We start from the raw sequence: 11075 nt of genomic DNA, 5'->3' as shown, positions 1-11075 counted from the left end.
AAAAAAGTTCAGGGGAGAATCCTCTAACATACCAAAAAATGATCTAAATAAAAAACAAACGATAATATTTTTTAACAGTTTTTAGAGTGAATTATTCTGGTGCTGGTTCCAGTTTGTAGGGTTGACGATGGTGAAAGCAGGTGCTCCGTTCAAGTAAACAGAGATGAAATTATTTTATCAATCATAGTAACTACAGATATTTTGTTCAACTACAAAGAAGCCTATAGATAATGGAAAATTAACAGAGATGAAACATGAGAAAGGTTAAACAAAACAAAATATATGATTCCAGTGTCAATAGAAAAGATATGAAATTTACAAAATTGGAACAGTGATGATGAAAGGAAAATGAATAATCCTAATAGGAAGGGGTGGGAGGGGGTGGAATTGTCCCAGGGTGAGAAGAAACAAAGAGAAGGGTGTGGAGGATGAGAAAACGAACCCGTCCAGGAATAGGGGCAGAACGGAACACTGCTCCACCATTCTCCGCCACCGCCTTAGACTAAGTCCGCACCCACGATTTCTCCACCTCCCAGATCTGCTGCATCTTCTACCTAGCCCCCAAGATCTTGGTATGCCCTCGCTATTTTCATTGTGGCACTTCTGGCTAAAAGGAATGACACATTTCCAGCAACATTTTCAGGTGAGTAGACCTATTAACATTCAGGGCGTTAATGGCAGCCTCATCCATCACCATTACTGCCACCACCTCCATCAACGTTCAGGCACCTTTTTAATTAGGGATTCTCTCAAATTAGGTCAAATTAGGAATTTAAGAAAATTCCATACTTTTTATTTATAACAGGTAATCAAGTATACAAAGAAGAATTTGAAGAAGAATCAAGAGCATATGATGGAGATGTCAAAGACACAAGTGTGAGATCCATGGAGGTGGCCATGGAGGATCTACCGAGGAAGGCGACGAGAAACTGCCTTTCTCGTTTTCTTTTTCACTTGTAAACTACACGTAATAAGACGACTATGTGACACGTCATTAAAAATTACACAATCATGTCACCAAACATAAATTTTAACGCTGTACACTAAATTTAACGGCCAGATTAAAATTAACTGAATTTTACAGAAAAAAGAACCTAATTGGTATAAAAGAAATACGTAGATCTAATTGAGATAATTCTACACGACATTCGAGATAATTAAACCTTATACTTATATATGTTTTTGCTGAAAATGTTTATTGTGCTTTGTGTTCTTCCAAAAAAAAGTTAAAATAACATTTATCAATGTTATAAGATTTTTTATATTTTTTTTATATTGAAAATGTATATTATAATTGTGTTGATATCTTTCATATATTTTTAACTGAAAATGTATCTTGTACTCGTATTTTGAGTTTATATTGTTTTTTTTAATGAAAATGTATATTTCCAAGGAATACTCATGCAACTATTGCGAACAACAAGATTGCTCTTTTTTTCTTTTTCAGGTGTCTTGATTGAAGAATTTTAGATTTTTAAGGTTTTTTTAAAAAATTTTGATGTGTGTCTTTCTTGAAGAAGGAGATCACACTAAGTGTTTATTGTGCCCTTTTCTCTTTCAAGGGGGTAGAAAGGGATATATGTCTCTCCCATAGGATTCCAGCTCATGTAGAGTATAGTGCTTGGTGTAAGCAGCATCAGAGTTTTTACTTATAAGTCCTTGAGGAACAAGAGGATAAGTATGATGCTGTGTTGGAGGATGACTCGAATCGCCCTATTTTGGTAAACAAGTTTAGTGTGGTGGAGCACAGGAGATGACATATGGTTGTGGAAATTGTTAGGGTTGGCATGATTTGATATAAGATGTCATATGGTTGTAGAAATTGTTTGGTGTTAGCATGGTTTTTTTTCAGAGGAAGGATGGTTTGAAATTAGCTAACTAGTATAATTTGTCTTTGAGTTGACTTTGCTTGGTGTGATAGGATCGTAGTATTGACTTGATGATTGAGATAAATATGATGTACTGATGTTTTGATATTTATTCTATTAGCTCACTCTTGCTTGTTTGTGTTTGTGCGATAATCGTATAACTCGTCTTGTTATACGAGAGCATATGATCTTACAGATGTTCCAGTGGAGGAGTAAAGCGACGAGATTTAGAGAGTTGTTTGGGAGATTTTTAGTTATTTTAAAAGATTTTTTTCATCTTATGTCAAGTTTAGTTCATTACTTGAAAATTGTAGACTTTTTATGTTTTTATTTCATTGAAGTTTAATAAATTAAGATTTTTATTGCACCAATTTTTGAATGTTATTCGATTTTAAATTTCCTTAATTAAGAACCATTTATACCTTACTCATGACATCCTAACTCGAGGTGTTACATAGACCAAAGAAAATTAATACTAAATTATCCAAAACAAAAACTTCTAAAAGTTAATGTAGTTTTTGGAAGGTGACAAAATTGACCAATGATAAATTTTTTAATATGATGAGAAATTTACTTTTTTCCTAGTATATAGAGTTCTATGGAATGATTTCCGTGAAAGAAATCATGAGTTTTTTTAATTCATAATAGGTATTCTTTTTAGCTATACGTGCGATGTAATTTTATCATAGATTTGGTGTGCTGTTTCCATTTTTTCTTTTTTCTTTTTTTTAATAAAATCTTTATGTAATGTCAATGATGTCTAATATGAACTTATTTTGGAATAGATGAGCACTACAAGAAAATCATTAAATAAAAACCAATTTTAAATACAAAAAATAATTAGTCACTCTATTGACTAATTTAGATATAATTTTATAGAGTAAAAACTATTTGTGAGGGCCTGGAAAATTATAAGGCCATTGGGCATAGATGGAGGCAGCCAGGCCCAGACTAAGGGAATCTGACCTTAGCAAGGGTCCTTTCCCAGAAGCCAAAGCCCCATTTCTGTTTTTCCTTTCTCACTCTAAAAAGAAACTCTTGCCCTAAAGGTTTTCTCTGCCTTTTCTCTAGATACTCTGAACCTGGAACCATAGAAAGTTGATTCTGGTGCTTCCTAAGTGTCTGTGGAGTAGGGGGTTTCGTTTCTACCGAACAATTTCTTGTTCCGATCGGTAAGTTTCCTTTTCCCCTTCTCTTTCACTGTTCTAGAACTTAGGGCATGCGACTTTGCTGGGTTCACGTACCTTGTACGTTTTCCTTCCATTCTCTATCTATTTGAGCTCTAAGAGCTATGTTTTATCACCAATCTGGTGATTTGTAGGTTCTGTCAAGTTCCGCTCTGTGTGGAGGGTACTGTTAGGGCACTCCAGTAGGATATATTGCTCAACTTCAAGGTAAGGGGAGCTAGTTACAATTTTAGATGATGTATGATATGCTTGTTTGATTTATTTGGATTTTTACCGTTCTGTTGTTTTGGTGATGAACATGTTTAAGTTGTGTTGTTTGAAAGTGAAGCGATCGTGTAACCATGGTTTGATGATTTTGATTTGACTTGGATATATTGGTTGGTTGTACTGCTTTGTTGGAGAGGTTTGGAGTATGTAATGTTGGTTATGTGATTAGTAAGTAGGTGTAGAGGTACTGTTTAAGGTTACTGTGAGGGGATGGGTGATATATATAATTGGGTATTTGATGTCTAGAACAATATAGGACAGTTTTAATAACTTAGACAATTAAATCATAACTTGTTAAAAGCCTTTCTTTGTTGGTAGGATAGAGGGGACTTAAAAACCTGAGTTGGCACATCCCTGATCATAGAGCAGCCCTGGCCTGGTCCAGTACGTTGTGACTAGTCATATGTGCTAGCGCCGAAGGTGAGTCTGATGCGTTGAGACATCTGAACCCTCTCCAGTGACCAATTTGGGGAAAGTAAGATCTCTAATAGGATGAAAATTAGACAAATAGTTTACCAAATAAGAACTCTGGGAAATAGTTAGAATGAACAGTGAGTGGATACACATATTGTTTCAAGTTACGGTGAGGTAAGGGGAGTTAGATTTATTTCTTTGATTGTTGAAATAAACTATGTTTGATGCAAATCTGGAAAAATGAGGTGAAAAAAATGAGGTTTCTGGAAATCTGGTGCGATTCTGCAGAATTCTGCAGAACGCGCGTTCGTCCAATTGCTAGACCAATCAGTGGTCGGCCAAAATGTCTTGAGCGTTCGGTCTTGTGTTCTGCGAGAGTTAGCGTTCGTCCTTGAGCATGTGTTAGTGATCAATTAGCGTTCGTCCTTGGGCATGTGTTAGTGATCAATTAGCGTTCGTCCTTGGGCATGTGTTAGTGATCAATTAGTGTTCGTCCTTGGGCACGTGTTAGTGATCAATTAGAGTTCGGTCTTAATCTGAATTTAATATTCTTAGGTTTCAATATGAGCGTTCGGTCTTGTGTTCTGCGAGCTTTAGCGTTCGTCCTTGGGCATGTGTTAGTGATCAATTAGCGTTCGGTCCTAATATGATATTCACAATTTTGGATCTCGAGCGTTCGGTTTTGGTGTAATAGTTATTATAAGCGTTCGTCCTAATTTGGTATTCTCGGATAGTGATCCTGAGCGTTTGGTCAATCCTGAGTGTTCGGTCTTAAATTGATACTTTTAGGTCGTTCTGGGGGGTTTTGACCCTTCCGGAGCCATTGGTGAGGGTCTCCAAGCTGTTTGAATTACTTAAGTATTGAACATTAAAAGTCCTAAAGAAATTTGTGTTAATAAATGATGGTTTTGTGAAAGTATGTAATGTATGAGTTGTTTTTATGACATGGTTGATGTTGTATGACGATGTAAATGAATATGAAGAGGACATCTCAGGGAGAGATGACTGAAAGTGATGTGTGGGGTGATGATGTTGTTCTGTATAACTGTATGGAGCTTTGAAATGGTATGTCTATCCCTACACTCGAAGCACTGTTCATACTTAGATAGAGGAGAGCAGTGTAAGTGGTGAGAGTAGATGGAGGTCCTTGTCTATAGTCTTAGAGTTTAGACATAGACAGATTGGGGGATTTACCTTGCATAGTGTTGGGGAGTGCCAGCTGAACTATGCAAGTGCAAAGACGACCAATAGTTCGACAGTTATACTAATCCAGATGAGTCGCGTGAGTGTTTGAGTCATGGTTTAAAGTGTTATGTATTAACTGTTTTATATGTACTAAGTATGATGATTATTAATTGATTGAACAGTATGATTATTGCCTGTTTATCTAGCTCACCCTTGCTTATGTGTTGTGTGTTGCTTGTGTATGTTTTTCTTTGCGATGATCATCCTCTTGGATGGGAGCAGATGTTGTTGAGGAAATACCTCTGGAGCAAGAGCTGGAGGAGAATGATGCTGCTGCACAATCTACTTAGAATTTAGATATTTTAAACTTTTGGATATTAAATACTCTAAACTGTCTAAGTTTGAAAACTCTGTATTTTTACTTTGGATGACTGTAATTCCGTATTTAATTGCAAGTCATACTCTAACTGATCTCTTCATTGGGAATGTTGACTCCTAACTTATATGATGTGGTTAATATATTTTGGGATGTCACACTATTAGTATATAAAATAATCTCTTTTATGAATACAAAATTATAATTAATTTATGAATTAAAATTTAGATTGGTCTCTAACATTAGTTACGAAGGTAACGTTTTACCTATTAACCGCTATTAAAATATAAATTTCTTTAAATGGAAAAAAGATGATATAAAAATATCATAACTTTACTTATTTTATTTATACATTTCATCAGTTCTTTTATTATATTTAATTTTATGTTTTATTATTTTTTATAAAATAAATTGGAAATTTTCGTTATTTAATTCGCAGTACGTAAAATATTCTAAAATTTTCCTCCACTTGACATCGAAGAACTATGAAGTTATAAAAGATTTTCGCATGCATGTGGACTTGATTTTGTTTTCTAAATAACTTGTATATTTTTGTTTTAGTTTTGTTTATGATAGATTGAAGTTTTCTGTAATTTTATTTGTGATAGCTTATATTAGGCTTAAATGTTCCCATGTTAGGAAGTAATTTTCAGTTTAGTATCCAGTTTTAAAAATTTGGTCTCTATGTTTTCAAATTTGTATCAATTTAGTCCTATCCGTGTTAAAATAGATAACGTTAAACTTACTGTACATGTGAGGTGTACAAGAAATGGTCACGTGTCGTTTAGTTGACCTGAAATGAGTTGACATGGCAACTTTGAAGTTCCCTGTTACAGCAGCTCAGATCTTGATGCACTACTCAGTGACGATGCACAACCACTACCTGTTCAGACTGAACCAGAGGGCATGGATAATAGAGCCAACATCCCAGAGAAAAATAACTTTATCTCCTCCAAGCAAAAAAGGAGTGAGACAACATCTTCATTTGCAGGTTGCTCAAGCCAACTTCACCATCTTCATTGTCGGCAAACGCGAAAAATCCTCGTCGGAGAGGGTTGTCGCCCTCGTCGCCGCTGCTCGCAACCGAAATCACCGCAGCACTACCGCTCCTCCGTCGCAATTCTCATCTGTCTTCATCGCACAACCTGTAATTAGGAAACAACAAACCCCCATGGCAGCCATTGACGCCACCTCAGCAAAATCGTGTCTCTTGCGGTTCAGATCCAACGCGCTTTCGAAGCAGAGGGAACCCTCAAATCAGGTTTGTCCATCAGCCTTCGTCGCGCCACCAGGCGCCGTTGTTACTGGAGCATCGTGAGTCTGTCTTTGCCTCCAACCTCGCGTCTCAAACCCTGCGAAGCAAAAACCAGAGCAGTGGCCGCGACACCAAGAGAAACTAGTTCGTGTCAACGTCAATCTGCTCTCAAAGCAACCCTCACCACCAAATTTGCAACCATTTTATAGATCTCCCGGATGCCATTAAAGCTGCCATGAAAAAAGGTAAGAGCTTCGCCTCCACATTGGAGCTAGACTTTTAGATATTCATTCCCAGATGCTACAGATTAACAAAACAGAGGTAAGTGTATGTTGGTATGAAATTTGTACCACTGAAACTATTAAGAGAGAAACAATTTTAGTTCCTACTCTAATTATTATTCTTTTGAAACAACTAAAATACTGGTAGTTAAGGGAATTTTTCCTGGTATTGATTTTTCTCTAGTCATAATTTTAATAGGATATACGCTTGGCAATAATGCGTTCGGATTATATGGTTGATGATAAGACTAAATCACTTATGCAAATAGAGATGAAGACCATTTCCACTTGATTGGATGTCTTATGAGTGGACTTCATAAGTAAGGAATTGCTGTAAATTTCACTTATTGGGCTTTCGTCTCTAATTTATAATCTCTTCTTTTTGAGGTCTTTGTTTCATTGTTATGGGTTTGTTTAGGAAAATGTGTAAATTTTTGTTCTCAATAAAGATAAACACACACACGTCTAGGAATACATTTGAAGTTTCAAGTGGTTAGAAATCAATGTATTTGAAGACAAAATATTAACATATAGTTTGTGAATCTAGTGGTAGATTTTTATTTGAAGATAAATTTATCACGTTGATGTGTATCATGGTATTATTTTGTGTTTTCCCAGGAGCTTAATTTCTCAATATGGAAATATCCTTGTCCCTGGGTGATGCAAATGGAAGAAGAAGTTGGGTGATGTCCTTGGGTGATGAAAATGGAGGAGTGTATCAGTGGGAAAATTAAAGCTTTCCCATAAAATAGAGCTTCTATTGGTCTGTTGTCGGTGTGGTGCAAATGCAACTCCAATGGCTTCTCCGACAAAGTCTTGGTGTGTCAAACGTCGATCTGTTCGACGTTAGACAACACGATGAGGGAGAGCGAGGAGCGTTTCCCGTTCACCGGAACGTCGTGGTTAGCTGCCACGTTAACTAATTCTAGGTGAACTAAATGCCATGTTTACATATTTTGTACAGCTCACACCCACAATAACTTCAAAACGTTATCAATGTTAATACCGTTAAACGGATAGGACTAAATTGATACAATTTTGATAACATAGGAACCAAATGTCTACATTTTTAAAACCGGATACTAAACTGAAAACTACCCCTGAACGTAGGGACCAAGTAAGCATTTAAGTCCATCTACTATTAGGAAATATAAGTCATTGTTTCTCTGTACAGCTGTTTATATTAAAGCATGACAGATGTCCCTTGTAATTTGTATATAACAAACATGCAGGTTCTAATTTTCAAATAACACAGTATCATTCAATTTGTTTCTTTTCTCTCTGTTCTTGTTTTCTATTTTTCGTCTGCCACTCGGTGCACCACTCTTCTTTACTGGTCCAACATAACTGGTATCCAAAGCTCACGACGAGAGAAGCTTGGAACATTCTTGTTAGATGTCATACTTGAGGAGAGAAAATAAAGAAGGTCAAGTTACAGACATTAAGAAGGTAGTATGAATTGATGCAGATGTTGGTTGGTGACAGAATTAGAGAACATTTTGATAAAGTGATTGCTATCACCAATCAAATGAAGGAGTGTGGAGAGATCATCACGGACCTAATTGTGATTGAAAAGATAAAAAAAGTGCCACCATTGACTGCATGTCTAAGATCTCCCACTGCACCATTATCGACATTACATTTGAATGAGTAACCTTTGTAGTAGGAGTTGGCACCATTATCGACATTACATTTGAATGAGTAACCTTTGTAGTAGGAGTTGGAGGATGTATGTTAATCAAGAATGTTTCACAATAACAAAGTCATCCACTAACATGTCTTGTGAACGTCTTGTAACCTAAACATTTTAAACCAATTATAAGATAAGAAGTTTGTATAACTCAGACTTTAACCTAAGTTGTATATTAAAAGAAACATTGATTTGCATTCTAATTTTAATCCATGTTTGTTTATGATGATTTATTGTATATGTGGATGAAAGAGCGAGCAATGCACGACTTTGTTTAAGATTATTTGAGTAGAATTGCACGTGTGGATTTGTGAGATGCAATTAAGGAGTGCTTATTGCTATCGTGATGAGAAGAGAAATGAAAAACACATCACACATATGAAGTTACACGTTTGTCTTTTGATAGAAGTCATTAACATGGAAGAGAAGGAACTTTGCAGAAGAAAATCGATTTTGGAAAGAAAAGAATAGATTCGCCTCTCTTTATGTTTTCAAGAGAATCGATTATCCTCTTTTACAAAACCAAAATCAATTCTTCTCTCATGTCTCACCCATAATCAATTCTTATTAGTGTTCTTACTTCCATGCAATAAATCCTTCTGTACCCATATAACTGATTTAGTTGCATTTTGTGTTCGTTATTACTTTTTCATTTGTGATTTTGTTTGTGAACTAGTGGTTGTTGATGTGGTTGAAATAAATTGCATGGAAGACAAAAATAATAATAATAATAATAATAATAATAATAATAATAATAATAATAAATTAATGATAATAATAATTAAATAATAATAATAATAATTAACTTTTACAAACTTTTCTCTTATTTTCGTACATTTCTAACAATATTTATTTGAAGATATAATTCACTTTGAACTTTGTTTTTTCTTAAATTTACTTTCTCAAATCCATCTTCAACTGTTGCCAATGAAAATAATTGATTTTCAAGTCTATTTGTAACCACAAAAATAGAAGTATATGAACTTTTAAATATTTTTAATTTACACTGAATTCAATTCAATTCAAACAAGCATCATGAAATAAACGTAAGTGTTTCGGATGTGTAGGGCTATGTTATCTTAAATATCCAAGTCCTTTTATGCTCGTGCACTTGTCACCGGTCCTTTGTTCTTGATCCTTGATTTCCCTTTTGATCTAGGGGGTGGGAGACCTGCAAAAGATTCTCCGATGCCAAAGTCAGTTGAGAGCAATGGCTTTCTCTAACGAACAACAATAAATGTGCAATGAATGCAACCAACCTTACCACTCAACCTGGATTTGTATTTATAGTTTTCGCTATGGGCTTGGGATTAGTGAAAAGTTAATCATGACCCAATTCAGCCTAATAACTTTTAATCCCTACTTACCTTAAGCCAAGTTGATTAGTGACGTGGTCGGCCGTTCTCGCGGGACTTATGCTCTGGGCGGCCGGCTTCAGGCGGGTCATGATTTAGGGGACATGGGCGTCCGCCCTGCCATGCTCAATCCTTCCCCTCAATCAGTAGAAAGGTTTCCCAGGTCTATTATGTTGAGATGGGCGGCCGGTCCGTTCGGTGATTGGATGACGTGGACGTCTTTCCGTACGGCGTCCGGCCCCTGCTGGTACACAAGCCCCCCAAGCCCTAGTGCACGTAGTGTACGTAGGACTTCGAGTGTGGCGTGGCGTGGGCTAGCGGTCCGTAATTGGGCCGGATCTGGTGGGCTTTTGAATTTTGGACTTTTGGCGAGAAAACACGTGGTGCATCCCTACTGGCGGAAGGGGAAGCGTCTTCACATCTGGAGCGTTGGTCGTGTTGGATTTGAACGGCACAGATGCCTCCAACGGTCACCAAATTTTTCTATAAATAGTGGATGGGAACGGTGTCATTTTCACTTCTTTCCGTTTCATTCAGGATTTGAAATTCTTTTTCCCTTAGGTAATAAATGGTTGTTGTCTCTATTGAGTCAGGTTCTGAGTCGTCGGGCGGAGTCTGGGGGCCGGAGGGGGGGGGGGTCGGCAAGGAGTGGCAGCGATTCTCGCAGTTCGGTTTCTTCTCGTTTCTTGGATGAGGCTGTCGAGTCCTTTGGGGCGGATCCGGAGGCGCCAGACACGGCGGGCGATCGGATATTCCATGGCGTGCCTATGTTCTTGCTTCAAGGTGGTATCCGTGTAGACGATTCTCCTTTCGAGCCGGACGGTCACGGGATAGTGGTATCTGACTGAGCTCCCTACGTTCCCGGCCTGTATGCTTCCGCATACGCTTCCCGCAAGGATTTGGAGTGGAGGGTCAACCGTACCCATATCGTCCAGGATATAGAGGACTCAAGACTGATCCGGGCGGGAGTTAGTATGAGAAACGAAAGGGTCTTCTATGGGAAGAGGTCGAGCCCGAACGACTTCTTCTACATGTACGTGAACTTCTTCACTCATCTCTTTATCCGGGTGCCTTTTACCAAGTTCCAAACGGCTGTCCTCCGGGAGGTTAACGTGGCTCCCGCGCAACTGCATCCTAATTCTTGGGCGACTGTGCAAGCGTTTTTGGCAATGTGTTTGGTCGTCCCAATGGGCGCTC

The 11075-nt window shown here is 37.4% G+C and overlaps 1 long non-coding RNA gene across 1 annotated transcript; it reads left to right on the top strand.

The window, feature by feature from the left end:
- The first annotated feature begins 6153 nt into the window (after positions 1–6153).
- Positions 6154–8098, top strand: LOC148191713 (uncharacterized). The gene is made up of 2 exons (XR_015782708.1): positions 6154–6797; positions 7452–8098. It is a non-coding gene; the product is annotated as an uncharacterized LOC148191713 (long non-coding RNA).
- Positions 8099–11075: the final 2977 nt, after the last annotated feature.

The sequence above is a fragment of the Vigna umbellata genome, chromosome 10 (assembly GCF_029865625.1).
Source record: "Vigna umbellata cultivar VRB3 chromosome 10, Vumbellata_1.0, whole genome shotgun sequence".
Lineage (NCBI taxonomy): Eukaryota > Viridiplantae > Streptophyta > Magnoliopsida > Fabales > Fabaceae > Vigna > Vigna umbellata.
This window is presented reverse-complemented; position numbering and strand designations above follow the sequence as displayed.